Here is a 16,333-nt window from a genome sequence, read left to right as displayed (position 1 = left end):
GGCTAGCTTGGCCTGGCTGGCTTGTTGGGAAGTGTGCTTCATTTTACCTCTTATGAATGCTGTGACAGCATCAGTCAATATGCTAATCTAATAAAGCAAAACTCTTTTCCTGCCCTGAGGGTGTGCGCATGAGTAGTGTGTGTGTGTGTCTGTCGTGTGTGTGATGGAGACGAGAGAAAGAGGAAAGCGAGAGGTGGCAAGAGGACACTGTGGGCCCTGAGGGTGTTTGCCGTTCTTTGAAGTGCGTCCTCTCCTCTTACCCATCCAAGTGGAGTGGGTGTGACCGAGGGCCGCCTTCTAGGAGGATGGTGGTGCGTGTTGGTGTGGGGTGAGGGTGTGTGTTGTGTGATGTGTGTGTTGGTGGGGGGGTCTTTATCAAGAGCACGTGTTCTTGCCTTGACCAACCAGGTGCAAGGTCAGGAGGGCTCTCCTGCCTGGAAGTAGGCATCACTTCAATAGGCTTTTTAAATGTAGTCAACCTTAAAAGGAGATAGAAACAGAATGACCTGCTCTCGTTTGGACACACGAAAAGACAAAAAGCCACTCAGTTATATAAAATGCTTAATGAATGGTTTTACTTACTCTGGCCGTACTGGCTTGTACTGGTAAGCCTGCGGTGACAGGAATCCACGCTGTAGCTGGTGGCGCTGTAGGTAGGGGGGCAGTTTGACTGGGAGGAAGCCAGGCTGTCCACACTCTTGATGGTGTCAGAGCGCTGTGGCTGCAGCTGGCTGAGATGCGGTTGGAGCTCTCCAGGCTGCTGTGCAGGGGGAAATGGAAAAGGCGTGCTGGGGCTGGGAGGGTACGCGCTGGGTTACTCAGGATACTCATCACCTGGGTAAAAGTGGAAACGGAGGATGTTAAGAAATTGGAAAATTGAGGATCAAAGCATTGACAGAAGTGAGGGAGAGCACTTTTTTTTCTTCTGCAAATTATAGTGCCATCCTAGCACTTCACCGGTAAAGATGCTCGATTAGGAAATACACCATTACATCAACTTTGGAAATAGGGAATGGGAAAAACTTCCCCATCGTTTTTTTTTTTTGTTTTTTAAGAGCAGGGTAAAGGATTACAAAGGAGGGTTGATTGAGGTTAAAAAAAGGAGAAAGCGAACAAGAGAGGGACTGTTCCTTAGCTGGCGCTGCCGTAAGTGTTCTGCTGCTGGGACCAGAAGGCGTCCCAGTGATAATAGACCCACCATCCGTGCCAGACAGGCCCTGTCCCGGAGCTGAGGCCTGAGCCTGAGCCACAGCACAAACAAGCACCAAGAGTCCCTAATCCTCGCCCCTAGCCTACCCATCTCATGAAATAAGTAAATGAGTTGGAACTTTGTAAATGATCCCCTCAGATCCACACAAAGTAGGCTCCACAAACCTCCACTGAGGGGCCCGCTGATACTGCAGGTTGGGGCTCGCCTGAATATTACAGTGTTATATTATTCATAGTGCAATAAAAGCTTCCAATTCAATTATTCTAAGATTAAGTAATAAGCATTGTGACATTTCGTCAGGAAAAATCTCAAAATATGTTAAAAATGGAAGAGATTACCTCTTTAATTGGTGCTTACTCTAGTCTGAAGCGCAGCGGCCCTGAACGCTGTGAGGATTTTGTTTTCTTGTGCTTGCGAGTTTCTTTAAATGAAGAAGGGAAAGTGGCGAGTGTGTGTGTGTGTGTGTGTGTGTGTGTGGTGTGTGTGTGTGTGTGGTATGTGTGTGGGAGGGGTGTTAAAAAAGAAATTGTCCCACACATTGCTTCCCTCTATTGCAGGGAAACCTCTTTCAACATCAGTTCATGTTGAGTTTCTCTGCTGCCACTGGGCCTTGGCCCCTTGCTGCAAACCAATTAGCCCCCATCATGGAGGTGGTTACACAGGGGTGATACACATGCAGACATATGTTTTGATGCATGCACACACACACACACACCACACACCACACACACACACACACACACACACACATATGACACAACCATTAGGCCAATGCAGGCAAGCCCAAACAGTGCACAAATGATGCACTAGCCAAGAATATCCCACAGAGGAAAATCAACCATATTTCTGCAAATTAATCATATCATTTAGAAAAGGCCTTCCCAGGAAATTAACGAAGCACTCAAATCAACATCAAGAAACATAAAGGTCTGTGAGTCATTTCCACATGCTAATTCATCAGATGGAAAACCCCCATCGTCCCCTGTCAACACATCTGCAGGACAAAGCATGTGACATGTATCCATTAAGAGGGAGATTCATGGCCCTCTTCATGCTGGGGACACATGTGATGCTCCCTCCCATATGGAAGCCGAGCTGCACACTCTGAGGAGATGAGGAGTGTGACCCTGATTGTTTGTGATGGTGAAAGTGAAAGGGGTGGGTTGGGGGTGGGTGGCTTGTTAAGTGTCCTGAGTGAGACAGCTGGAGGCAAGAGTCCATTTTTTAGTTCATTGGTTAATTGAAGCTCGATTACATCGCTTCCTTATGGAAAACAAGAATAGCCAAACAATGGCTCGATTACTCTTCAATGCTCATAAAAGTTCTTCAAAAGAAAATGACTTCTTATCATGACGTTGCTGCAGTTTATGCTATTTTAGTGAATTTAGGAGGGATCGGCGCTTATGAGTCTGACAATTGTTGTCATCTGTGAGGATGTAGCTATCCTTCATAAAAAAAAAAAAAAAAAAAAAAGAAAGAAAAAGAAAAGAAGAGAGGATCCTGTCTTAATGATTTAAGGGTTTTCTAGAGGGGAAAAGGTAAACTCTTCTAGTTATAAGGTTTTTGTTAGCGTGCAAGTTGTATTTTTGCTCACACCTGCTAAATAAAATCTGGACTTCCAATCCTCCCAATCTGATGAAGGTACAGATTAGAGTGAATCTATCTATAAAGGTGCCGGGTCGGATTTGAGTGGAAGAAGCCACTTCAGCCTCTACACGACTTCCAAAGCTTGTCTGGACTAGTTCTTCAGACCACATCTCTGATGTTATCCTTGGGTTTCAGTTTTTAATTCTACTTTGAATGTCGCCATAAAGTTCTTTCAGAATCACATTCAAGTGTTACTTTAGCTAGTCACATTGCTTTAGTTCACATTTAGCTCGTAAAAAAACATTTGCTGCTGGGATACCCTCCATACTACCACACTATGTAAAATAAAACTTTTATAGATATTAAGATTCTGGCATAAAGTGTTATATTCCCTACTGGTGGTGTTGATCTCCAAAAATCCCTCAAACTCCTGGCCAGGCATATTTGGGAATAAAAGAGCTTTTTCTTACTTACTTACTTTCTTACTTTTTTTCACACATAAAATACACACAGCTAGACATTAAGATTGATGTGATTTTGGACGACCAGGTTGTTGCTGATACAGTATTTATTGCTGTTTCAGTGACTGAGGTCATTTGCCACCAGGATGTAGCTCAGATTTCTAAAGTACACATCTCAGTGTAACCACAGGTTACCATTAAACACGACTTGTAGAGTAGAGGCAGAGGGCATCTTAGAGCAGAGCGAAAAAAAATCTTAACTAACTATGTTTCCTAACATACTCTTGTGGAGAAAACACTCGTTCCCTGCTTCTCCTCCATCCTCTCTACTTCCTCCCTCCCTTTCCTCCTCTTCCTCTCCTCTCCTCTCCCTCAACCCTCACCACCTCCCTCTGCTTTCCTTGCATACAGCGTCCCAAGAGCACCAGAGTTCGTTGTTGTTTGACGTTGTGTGTAGTGGCTGCGTTTGGAGATAATGCGAGCCAGGACCTAGTTTTAAAGGACAATGCTCCAGAGGCTTCCCTGCCTCTCTCACCACACCCCTCCCCTCACCCTCTCCTTCTCCTTTTTCCGCTCCCTCTCTACCAGATAGATTACTTTCATAAATAAAATAAAAAAAGTAATTTAATTCTCTCAACTTCTGACCCTCCAGCCTGTGCGAAGGTGAATGGGGAAGTGTAAATTGATACCAATGGCATCCTTTCAGATAAATAAATAGTGCACTGGAGACACAAAAGAGGCCCTTTCATTACCTCCCTAATTTCTTCAAACAGTCAAATTACATTTTTTTTTTTGTCTCAAGTGCACTATTATTTATTAAAGGATGCCACATTGTATTCAATTTACCTTCCCCATTCACTTCGCCACATGGGCTGAGGGCTCAGAAGTGAGAGAATTAATTACTTTTTATTATATATTATAAAGTATCTATCTGTAGAGACGGGATGCGGGAATAAAGGAGAAGGAGAGGGTGAGGGGAGGGTGGTGTGAGAGAGGCAGGGAACGCCCTGGAGCATTGTCCTTTAAAACTAGGTCCTGGCTCGCATTATCTCCCAAAACGCAGCACTCACACAACGTCAACAACAAACGAACTCTGGTGCTGCTGAGGACGCTGTATGCAAGGAAAAGAGAGGAGGGTGAGGGGTTGAGGAGAGAGAGGAGAGGAAGGGAGGAGGGAGGGATGGAAAGTAGAGAGGGATGGAGGAAGGCAGGAACGGAGTGTTCTCCACCAAGAGTATGTTAGGAAAACCATAATGTAGTTAAGATTTTTTTTCCTCTGCTCTAAGATGCCCTCTGCTCTACACTCTACAAGTCGTGTTTAATGTACCCTGTGTTTACACTGAGGATGTGTACTTTAGAAATCTGAGCTACATCCTGGTGCAAATGACCTCATCAACTGAAACAGCATAAAATACGTATCAAGCACAACCTGGTCGATTCCAAAATCACATCATATTAATGTTAGATGTGATAGATTGATATTTTATGTGTGAAAAAAAAGTAAGAAGTAAGTAAGTAAGAAAAAGCTTTTATTTCCAATATTGCTGGCCAGGAGTTTGAGGGGAATTTTGAATCAACACCCACCAAGCAGGAATACTACACTTTATGCCAGAATTTAATATCTATAAAAGTTTTATTTTACATAAGTGTGTAGTATGTGAGGGTATCCAGCAGCAAAAGTTTTTTACGAGATAATGTGACTAAAAGCAATGTGACTAAGCTAAAGTAACACTTGAATGTGATCTGAAAAGAACTTTATGGCGACATCAAAAGAGCAAATTAAAACTGACCCAAGGATAACATAAGAGATGTGGTTCTGAAGAAACTAGATCAGACAGCTTTGAGTTCGTGTAGAGGCTGAAGTGGCTCTTTCAACTCAAATCCGACCCGGCAAAGCCTTATAGATGATTCACTTCTATGCTGTACCTTTCATCAGATGGGAGGATTGGAAGTCAGATTTTTATTTAGCAGTGTGAGCAAGAAAATACAACTTGCACACAGCTGAACAAAACCTTATAATCCAGAAGAGTTTACCTTTTCCCCTCTGAAAACCCTATAAAATCATTAAGACAGGAATCCTCTTCTTACTTTCTTTTTCCTTTCTTTTTTTTTTTTTTTTTTTATGAAGGATAGCTACATCCTCACAGATGACAACACTTGGTCAGACTTCATAAGCGGCCGATCCATCCTAATTCACTAAAATAGCAAAACTGCCAGCAACGTCAATGATAAGAAGTCATTTTTCTTTTTGAAGAACTTTTATGAGCATGAAGAGTAATCGAGCCAATTGTTGGCTATTCTGTTTCATAAGGAAGCGATGTAATCGAGCTTCAATTAACCAATGACTAAAATGGACTCTTGCCCTCCAGCTGTCTCACTCAGGACACTTAACAAGCCCCCCACCCCCAAACCCCACCCCCCTTTCACTTTCTACCCATCACAAACCATCAGGGCTCACACTCCTCATCTTCCTCAGAGTGTGCAGCTCGGCTCCATATGGGAGGGAGCATCACATGTGTCCAGCATGAAGAGGGCCATGAATCTCCCTCTTATGGATACATGTCACATGCTTTGTCTTGCAGATGTGGAGGGGACGAATGGGGGTTTCCATACTGATAGAATTAACATGTGGAAATGACTAACCAGCCTTTATGTTTCTGATGTGATTTGAGTGCTTCACAATTTCCTGGGAGGCCTTTTCTAAAGATATGATTTTAATTTGCAGAATATGGTTGATTTCCCTCTGTGGGATATTCTTGGCTTAGTGCATCATTTGTGCACTGTTTGGCTTGCCCCTGCATTGCCTATATGGTTGTGTCAATGAATGTGTGTGTGTGTGTGTGTGTGTGTGTGTGTGGGTGTGTTGGTGTGTGTGCATGCATTCAACATATGTCTGCATGTGTATCACCCCTGTGTAACCACCTCCATGATGGGCTAATTGGTTTAGCAGCCAAGGGGCCAAAGGCCAGTGCAGCATAGCGAAACTCAACATGAACCTGATGTTGAAAGGAAGGTTCCCTGCAATAGAGGGAAGCATGTGTGGGACAATTCTCTTTTTTACCACCCCCTCCACACACATACACACACACACACACACACACACACACACACACACACACACACCACTCGCCACTTTCCCTTCTTCATTTAAAGAAACTCGCAGCACAAGAAAACAAAATTTCCTCACAGCGTTCAGGGCCGCTGCGCTTCAGACTGGAGTAGCACTAGAGGTAATCTCTTCCATTTTAAACATATTTTGAGACCTTCTTTCTGACGAATGTCACATGCTATTACATTAAATCTAGAATATTGAATTGGAAGCTTTTTATGCACTATGAATAATATACACACTGTAATATTCAGGCGAGCCCCAACCTGCAGTATCAGCGGGCCCCTCAGTGAGGTTTGTGGAGCCTACTTTGTGTGGGATCTGAGGGGATCATTTACCAGTTTCCAACTCCATTACTATTCATGAGATGGGTAGGCTAGGGGCGAGGGATTAGGGACTCCCTTGGTGCTTGTTGTGCTGTAGGCTCAGGCTCAGGCCTCAGGCTCCGGACAGGGGCTGTCTGGCACGGATGGTGGGTCTATTATCACCCTGGGACCCTTCTGTCCCACAGCAGAACACTTACTGGCAGCGCCAGCTAATGGAAACAGTCTCTCTTGTTCGCTTTCTCCTTTTTTTAACCTCATCACCCTCCTTGTATCCTTTTACCCTGCCTCTAAAAAAAAAAAAAAAAAAAACGATGGGGAAGTTTTTCCATTCCCTATTTCAAAGTTGAAATGGTGTATTTCTATCGAGCATCTTTACCGTGAAGTGCTAGGATGGCACTATATTTGCAGGAGAAAAAAAGTGCTCTCCCTCAACTCTGTCAATGCTTTGATCCTCAATTTTCCAAATTTCTAACATCCTCCGTTTCCCTTTACCCCCCAGGTGATGAGTATCCTGAGTAACCCCAGCGCCGTACCCTCCCAGCCCCAGCACGACTTTTCCATTTCCCCCCTGCACAGCAGCCTGGAGAGCTCCAACCCCATCTCAGCCAGCTGCAGCCAGCGCTCTGACACCATCAAGAGTGTGGACAGCCTGGCTTCCTCCCAGTCATACTGCCCCCTACCTACAGCGGCCACCGCTACAGCGTGGATCCTGTCACCGCAGGCTACCAGTACAGCCAGTACGGCCAGAGTAAGTAAACCATTCATTAACCATTATATAACTGAGTGCTTTTTGTTTTTTCGTGTGCCAACAGAGAGCAGGTCATTTGTTTCTATCCTCCTTAAGTTGAGACTACATTTAAAAAGCCTATGAAGTGATGCCTAGCTCCCAGGCAGGAGAGCCTCCTGACCTTTGCACCCTGGTTGGTCAAGCAGACACGTGCTCTTGATAAAGACCCCCCCCACACACACAACATACACACACACACCCTCACCCCACCACAACACCACCACCCATCCTCCCCTAAGAGCGGCCTCGGTCACACCCCACTCCACTTGGATGGGTAAGAGGAGAGGACCACTTCAAAGAACGGCACACCCTCAGGGCCACAGTGTCTCTTGCCCACCTCTCGCTTTCCCTCTTTCTCTCGTCTCCATCACACACCACACACACACACACACACACACACTCATGCGCACCACCCTCAGGGCAGGAAAGAGTTTGCTTTATTAGATTAGCATAATTGACTGATGCTGTCACAGCCATTCATAAGAGGTAAATGAAGCACACTTCCCCAACAAGCCAGCCAGCGCCAAGCTAGCCGACATTTGTTTGTATTTATATTCAGGTTCTAGTTAGTGAGCTGGTGGTTGTGCATCTGCTGGTTTTCTTTTTCTTTTTTTCTTTTTTTTTTTCTTTTTTGTTGATGTGTTTGTGTTTGTGGTGCATGGATGCGTGTGAGCGCGTGCCAATCGTCACGTTTTGTGTGTGTGCGCAGCAGTGTTTTGTCAGCAGCACGAAACTGATGGCAGTGCGGATGTGAGCTGATGTGAGGTTAATTAAGACGGTGATTGAGCACAGTAGATGGGTAATGAATGGAGGAGAGAGGAGAGAGCTGCTGTCTGAGGATGAAAATGATCGGCCATGTGGAGTGTGGAGGGCATGAAATCAAGAGATGCCAAGTGTAATGAAGACTGGCACATAGAACACACACGGGGACCCATCTGAGTGACAGCATGGGAGACTTTACCAGATGCACATGCTCTGTGCCAGCAGCGTGCCAACCTCAGACAAGGGGACAGGGGAGGGGTTTTTATCTTTCACTCTCTTCAGTGAATTGTTTTCATTTGACTCACTGGCTTTCTGCCACAACTTATTTCAACCTTAATCAAAGGAATGAAATGAGAGTGAATAGGACATATGTTCTGAGGAATCTACCACCTGTCTGACGGTGTTTGTTTTTTTGTTTTTTTTCTGTCTTCTTGTTTCCGTGCAGCTGCTGTAGACTACCTAGCTAAGAACGTGAGCTTGTCCACCCAGAGGAGGATGAAACTTGGAGACCACTCAGCCGTGCTGGGACTTCTGCAGGTGGAGACGGACAGGCCTACTGAAGCCCTCGGGACACACCTTAGACGTCTCTCCTCCACCCTCTGCCACCCACTCCTCCAATGGCTCCATCAAGTCTGGACTCCAACTCCAGCTCCAGCCTCTCTGCTGCTCGATCTGCAGCCCGGCCGTGACATCAGCGCACAGACACGCAGCTTGCTGTTACCAGAGAAAAGTGACGCTTGCGGGTGGGAAAGGCTCTTCTGGGAATGGAACTAAACTTTTCACACCATTGTCAACCATCAGCGGCTCTGCACCCTCTCTTCTCAATCTTTGGCACCCCTGCCTGCTCCTTGTACTCGTACCCCTACCCCAAACCCTGTTTTGTTTTTGCTCAGAGGGCCAGACAGGACGCCCAGACGACCCAAGAACGGTCGGCTGCCTTGGGCCCGGTTTCCTCTTTGTCATGCTTGCAGTCCAGCACACATTTAGAGCCATCAACAACATGTACTTTGACCTTGCTGTTCATAGTAGTTAACAAAGCCAATATCATTTGAGCGGACTCTTATCTTGTTCCTTTTTGATATTGTTAAGATTATTGTTTGCTGTTATATGATTATGGTTAATGTGATTTATGTTGTTCTTCTTTGATTCCATTCGTATCTCTTTTCTCTGTTAGATGTTGGTGTGTAAAACACAGTGGATGACTGAGACGATTTGGGAGTGAGTGTCTGTTGCGTGTGCATGTTTGCGTGTCGGCACAGTCTCACAAGAGAGGATGATATTGTTTTCCAAGCTGCTGTTCTCTGCCTGTTCCCTGAGCTCTAATGTTCGTGAGCGATTTGACCTTCCCACTTTCATATTCATCTTGACATTCCTAAAGAACTTGGCCACTCTGTGGGAAGTCTGGCTGGATGGATTCTGCAGGGAATTAAAGCAGCGTTTGGCGGCCAATAGCTTTCCCCTTCTAACCTCCATCCCATCCTTAGCCGCGGTCCATGGGGAGGGGGGCAGTTGTTTGCAAAACAGGATTGGGGAAATTAATGTATTTTGTTTAGAAATATGGACCTTGCCAAGGAGGGCTAACTCAATTCCCCCCCTCTACTCCTCCCAAATCCCCATCTGCCAGGGAATCCTGTGTGACTTAAACAGTGTAAAGCAGAATTAAATCACACAAATATAATGTCAAAGCTAATTCACAGTGACCCTTCCCATTACCAGCCAGTATTTCTGTTTTTATTAGAGTAATTAGCACATTCTGTAAATGCGCCTTCAGTCGGTTTCCACTTTCAGACTAAAATAAGCATTCCTTCAACATTCCACAGGCTCCATTTACGAATATAAGCATTCCAGCGCTTTCTGTTATGAGATTAAAAGCACACAAGCTGTGCCATTCACATGCACTCTGGAAAAATCATATAATCCAGTCAGTTGTGAAAGGGCACAGGTAACACCACTTGATTGGCCCCCCTCTTCTGGTTTGGACACGAGCCCCCTCTAAATTCCTCCACTTTGACGTACTCACTGAAATGTAGCAAAAAGAAGAAGAAAAAAAAAAAACATTTAAAGAATAGTGAATATGAGACATTTGTGTAGCACTCAAAGTTGACTTGACACGATCCAGGACCAGCTGTTTCCCCTGAGATGTGTGTGAAATTTTTTTTTTTTTTTTTTTTTTTTTTTTTTTTTTTTTTTTAATTGGCATCATTGTGTGATATTGATGATGTACACAGAATTGTTAACTTATCTTTCAAGACAGAATTTTGGTCCTTTGTCGCCTTTAAAAACTGAAAACTGTAAAGTAGCTGGAGCAGATGTGTGTATTGTTTGTTTTATAAAAGAGTATGTTTTATACTAAAACAAAACTATGTTGAGTGGTAGGTAAGCAAGGGATCTGTGGAAGTAAATGTTTGATTTGAGTTTCCTTAACTGGCTTTGTTTCTGTTGGTTTTCTTTTTTAATTGTATTTAATTGGTTTAACCTGTTATGACAAAAGGTTGGTTTGTCTTTGGCCCGGGTTGGAATGAATTTGTATAAATTAGTAAATATAAATTCCATTAAAAATGTTGAAATTAAAATTGTATAAAAGAGGATCAAACTGAGCTCAATGGAAAACGAAAGCTTGGTGACAGACAGACTCCCTGGACCACGGGACCACTGTATATTTGAACAGGTGGCTGGAGGAACCGTCTTCTAACACGTCAGAGCATTTTGAGGGTGTGTTTGATCCACCTGATCTTACAGACTGATTATTCGTGCAGACCAGACTTGACTGGACCATGGACCTAACACACCGAACTCACTGAGCCATTCGGTGTGGGACTGGGTTCAAATGTGACGATGACGATGATGATGATGATAACGATGATGATGATGATGATGATGATGATGGATGATGATGATGATGATGATGATGATATTGATATTGATGATAGATGAAGCTGGTGAAGACAGCCTCTCGCACTGGAAAACTGAATCGAGTCTCGTTTGATTTGTGGACCAATAAGACTTCCGGAGGAAAAAGTCAAGTAACGTTACTCGCACTGAATCGCAGCAGCTCCAACTGCTCCGCTTAGACGCCTCACTCGTGTATATTTTAAAAAGGAAGAGTTTAGAATCGTCTTTAGTGTATCAAACCCATTTCTAAACACTTGCGTCAATAAACATTTGGATATTTAAAGCATACAACTCTTATCTCCCCCTCCCGTCTGTTTGACCCTTAACCTGTTTAGTTGCTTTTCTGACACCTGTGCTTTGCTTTAGTCCTTTTTCTGTTCCGCATGTGTGGTATATATATTATCATGGTATAAATTTATTCTGCTGTATGAAGTATTAGAATAGTGGAAACTTGTATTGGTATTTACTACCTTCAGCCTGTGGTGTTGTTTACTGTAACACTGGCGTAACTGTTATCAATTAAAATCCCAAAACTGATTTCTGACTATTTGTCTCTCTTTTTTTTTTTACTGTGTTGTGTTGATTGTTTTGCATGTTTTTAACGCAGCGGTGGTGAACTCTTTTCTAACTACTATATGTGTGTGTGTATGAAGTAGTGCTGGTAAGAAATGAATCAACAGCTATTTTTGATCATTGAGGAACCATTTAAGTTATTCATCCTGCTAATTTTTTGGTTCCAAGCTTCTGAAATCTAAGAAATTTGTTGCTTTTCCCTGTTTTGATGTCATTGTGAATTGAGTATCTGTGAGTTTTGTAGTCGGGCAATGTAAAAGACTTCACCATGGGCTCTGGGAAATTATGATGGGTATTTTCTTTTTTTTTTTCTTGTTTTTATTGTCTGACATTTAATAGAGTCAAAATGTGATAATAAACAAAAAAAAAAAAAAGCCAGCCAATTAATTCATAATGAAAATAATTGAAGTTTATGTGTGCATGCTGTGCACTTATGCATACATGATTATATGCACATTGCGTTGCATGTGTCCCCAATGTGTGTTCAAGTACATTAGTGGAGCCAGCGGGCCACCAGTGACTGTTTCCAGTGCTGGTGATAGTTGATTAGGGAGTGATGAGAGCTCAGACGTCCCAGACTCAGAGACACAGAGCCAGAGTGTGTCTGTGCGTCTGTTTTGCAGCTGTAGGAAGTCATTCATTCTGCCCGCTGACCAGCAGCGCTCTCCTCTCCCGCTGCTGGCCGGGGAATGTTGTCTGCAAATCTCTTGTGGTATGGTGTGAATGCAGGGAACGAACCAGTGTGGTACGGAAGCATCCGATGTGCTTTATGTTTACACGTCAGGACACTGGAGCTCATTCAGTTCTTTTACCCTCAGCGCCGTTGGAGGTATGTCAAACACGTCTTAGGTATGTTCATTCACTCCTGACGATTTTAAACACATCTCAAACATGTTGGATTATGTCTACACTCACTGCAGCTATAAAATGTCTATACATAATCTTGTTCAAATTAGGAAATGATGCCAAGTTGCGCTTTGAGAGTTGTATTTACATTTTATATCCACAAAATAATAACCAATACTTTACTGTTCATTTCAATTAATGAAACTAATTAAAGGCATCACTAATCACAATTATTAACATCATTAATATCAATTGTTATTAGGAGATAAATTTGATGCTAAAAAAGTAAGTACTGATCTGAATAAACTTCTATTCAGACAGTGTTATCATGAGGTAACTATCATTCATATTTCATACTTTGTTAAAATATTGGAGAGATTTAAACAGCTCAGCGTAGTATAAATAGATGCAGAATATTTAGTATTTCCTTTAGATTTACAGATTCAGATCAACTACAAACTGCAGTGTTATCACTGCTCTATCATCATCAAAGGCTGCAGTTTTAATTGATGCATAATGGAGAAATACTCTCAATGTCTAATTACAGGACAACACACGTAGTGTTTGTATAGGGTGAGGTTCTGGGTGAAAGCATGTTCAACATGAGCGCAGGATATATGGTCAAGTTATTAAATACAGATATATGGGTTTCAGTCATGATGGAGACTGAAGGATTCAGTGTGAGTCCGTACTCAACATATTTATATATGACATTGTTAGTGGCTTTTTGAGCTGCCATGTGTCATCGCTCATATATTCCTCTAAAGAGTATTGTGTTCTGCGTTCGTCCAGATTTAGACCTTTGGGCATCGTGCCCCATGGTTGTCCCCTTTGCTCACAGCTTGTCTCTGAAGGTACGCCCGGCCCCGGGCAAGTTCTACTGTACTCCCTGCGGTCTGCTATCACTCACAGCACTGACAAAGTGGCAGCTAGGCCAGCTGCTGTGTGGAGAGCTTTGTGACACTTTCCCTCATCTCCCTCTCTGTTGATCCCCTAATTGATTGACTATCAGGAGCATGAAGGATAAACAGAGTCCACGAAGAGCTCCGATCACTCGCCTCTGGCTCTGGAGTGGGTTTATAATTAAATTGCAAGGAGGCCCGAGCTCGTATCCGTTCCTTCTCTCCAGCTCTCTTATATGGAATAGAGCCATGTGAAGGTGACTCTGCTTGTCCCCACGGGTAGCTTAGCTGTGGGCTGTGTCCATCAGGCCCGGGCTTGCGTACTTGCCCCTCGTTTGCAATGAGAATGGGACTGGACAGGTAATGGTTGTAGGTTTATGAATCACGAGGGGATGGTAAATGAAACTCCTGAGCCTGCCGTTGTAGAGAACCAAGGAAGGCCCTATCACTCAGGAGGACAAGCGATAGAGAAGTCAGCAACCTCAGCCTGGTACATACTCACTCTTTCAAGAATGAGCCATGGAATAGAGGCTATGATTCAGATCTAATTTAGGGACCTAGGGCTCTCAACCTGACCATTGGCTGTGAATAAAATAACTTGCCTGCTGAAGAGTCAGAAGAGCCATGAAAGAGGAAAAAGGGGTAGAAACACTAAACAGCCAGTGGGGTGGCCTTCAGTGAAGAAAAATAGGACAAAAATGTTTCCATTTAAAGAAAATTGTTTTGAAAACATCTGACTTTAGAATGATTTTACCAGATATGATAATTATACAAATTCTAGATTTACAAAAAATCTGTTTCGAAGAAACTGAGTTCAGAGGCCGTGTGCATGTATGCTAAGAAAAATGATTAAGAGATGCTCTGGGGGTCTTGGTTTATTTCTTCGGATTATGTGTTCACAGGGAGTTAAAGAAGCTCCCCAGCTGTCGCCATGAAAGCACTATACCAGTATTTTAATAAATCCCCAAATCCGTGTAATTATTGCAAGATAACGCGTGTAACCTGAGCCTCGCTTTGTGCTCTCACCTCAAGATCCCACTGAAAACGGCACAGCTTGTGTGCATTATATACTTCTTCCCAAATGTGTGTAGTTTTGCCAATAGGGAGGAAAATCTTTATTTTTAGAAAATTTGGGGTATTTTGAATTTCATGGTTTACCTCCTCTTAGGTATTATAGATAGATTAATCTCTTTCCATGTATAAGTAAAAAGCAGGAGCTCAATAGGAGGTATTGTTCGTAAGCTTAAAAGTCGTCTTAAATTTACCAGTAGAAAACGTCTGTCCAATTGTAGAATCTTTTACCTATATACATGTGATCAGTTTACATGGTAGTATATATAAAGGGAACTATGACTATTATTTTATGCCAATATTGCCAAATACTGTGTGCACATCCCACACACACACACCACACACACACACACAACGATCACACACAAACACATACACGCACAATGCACACCTCCCTTAAAAGCAGTTTTTTAAATAACGAAAGTTGAGAAGAAAAAAAAAAAAAGTCCAAGTAATAGTTGTAAATCTAAGAAATCGAGTGGAGATAAAACATCACTGTGGAAGCAAGTCTTGATTTTACCATTTTAAAATCTGAGCTGGTGCTCTCAAAGCTAGATTAAATATTAATAACAAAAATGGAAATAGTAAGGTGCAGTGGCGGCACTAAGTGAAGAACAAGCTGGTTGCCATTCAGTCAGGAGATGTCATATATAAGCCTTTCTCAGAGGAGAAGTGGGCTCTATAACAGGCCGTGACGGCAGGGCATTAGACCGCCATACACAGAGACAATTTTTTACTAAGATAATACCTATCACTGCAGATACAATTTAAATTAAAAAAATGCAATTTTCAACTTTGAAATGACAAAATGATTACAATTTCTTTTATACAAAATTAAGGCATCCAGGCTGTGCCTTCAGTACTGTGTCCACGGCCATGAAACCTCGACATAATTACACTGAAAAATCATTTTCAAATATTTGTATATTTGTCATCGCTTTAAAAACATGCCACTACTGCCTTCTGTTGGGTTTGTGATCTTTCCCACCCTTTCTGGGGGAAACAATAAAAAAGAGAGAAAATCATCAAAAGAGATGGAAAAGCTTTCAACAGAGGGCACAGGAAATATAAATGTGGAAAAAATACAACCACCTCGGGCCATACACACAGTAAATCAGTTCCGGCAGCTCAGCCACAGCGGCCCCGGACTATCTCTTAAAAGCCAAATTACTGCTCCTTGATCTAAGGATCATATTACTAGTTATTGCTCCTGAGATTAGGCTCTCTCTCTCTTTTGTTGCCTGTAGCTCATCGCCAGATCTCTCTCTTTGCACCACAACACAAACACATCAACAAAAAAGAAAAAAAAAAAGAAAAAAAGAAAAAGAAAACCAGCAGATGCACAACCCACCAGCTCACTACTAGAACCTGAATATAAATACAAACAAATGTCGGCTAGCTTGGCGCTGGCTGGCTTGTTGGGGAAGTGTGCTTCATTTTACCTCTTATGAATGGCTGTGACAGCATCAGTCAATTATGCTAATCTAATAAAGCAAACTCTTTCCTGCCCTGAGGGTGTGCGCATGAGTGTGTGTGTGTGTGTGTGTGTGTGTGTGATGGAGACGAGAGAAAGAGGGAAAGCGAGAGGTGGGCAAGAGGACACTGTGGCCCCTGAGGGTGTGCCGTTCTTTGAAGTGGTCCTCTCCTCTTACCCATCCAAGTGGAGTGGGGTGTGACCGAGGCCGCTCTCTAGGAGGATGGTGGTGGTGTTGGTGGTGGGGTGAGGGTGTGTGTGTGTATGTGTGTGTGTGGGGGGGGTCTTTATCAAGAGCACGTGTCTGCCTTGACCAACCAGGGTGCAAAGGTC

The 16,333-nt window shown here is 43.1% G+C and overlaps 1 protein-coding gene across 3 annotated transcripts in view; it reads right to left on the bottom strand.

The window, feature by feature from the left end:
* Nucleotides 1-16,333, bottom strand: part of pax7 (paired box 7) — a 60,849-nt gene that overhangs the window by 811 nt on the left and 43,705 nt on the right. The gene's annotated exons all lie outside the window — the stretch shown is intronic.

This window comes from Seriola dumerili, unplaced genomic scaffold (genome assembly GCF_002260705.1).
Source record: "Seriola dumerili isolate Sdu_G_001 unplaced genomic scaffold, Sdu_1.0 BDQW01000121.1, whole genome shotgun sequence".
Classification (NCBI taxonomy): domain Eukaryota; kingdom Metazoa; phylum Chordata; class Actinopteri; order Carangiformes; family Carangidae; genus Seriola; species Seriola dumerili.
This window is presented reverse-complemented; position numbering and strand designations above follow the sequence as displayed.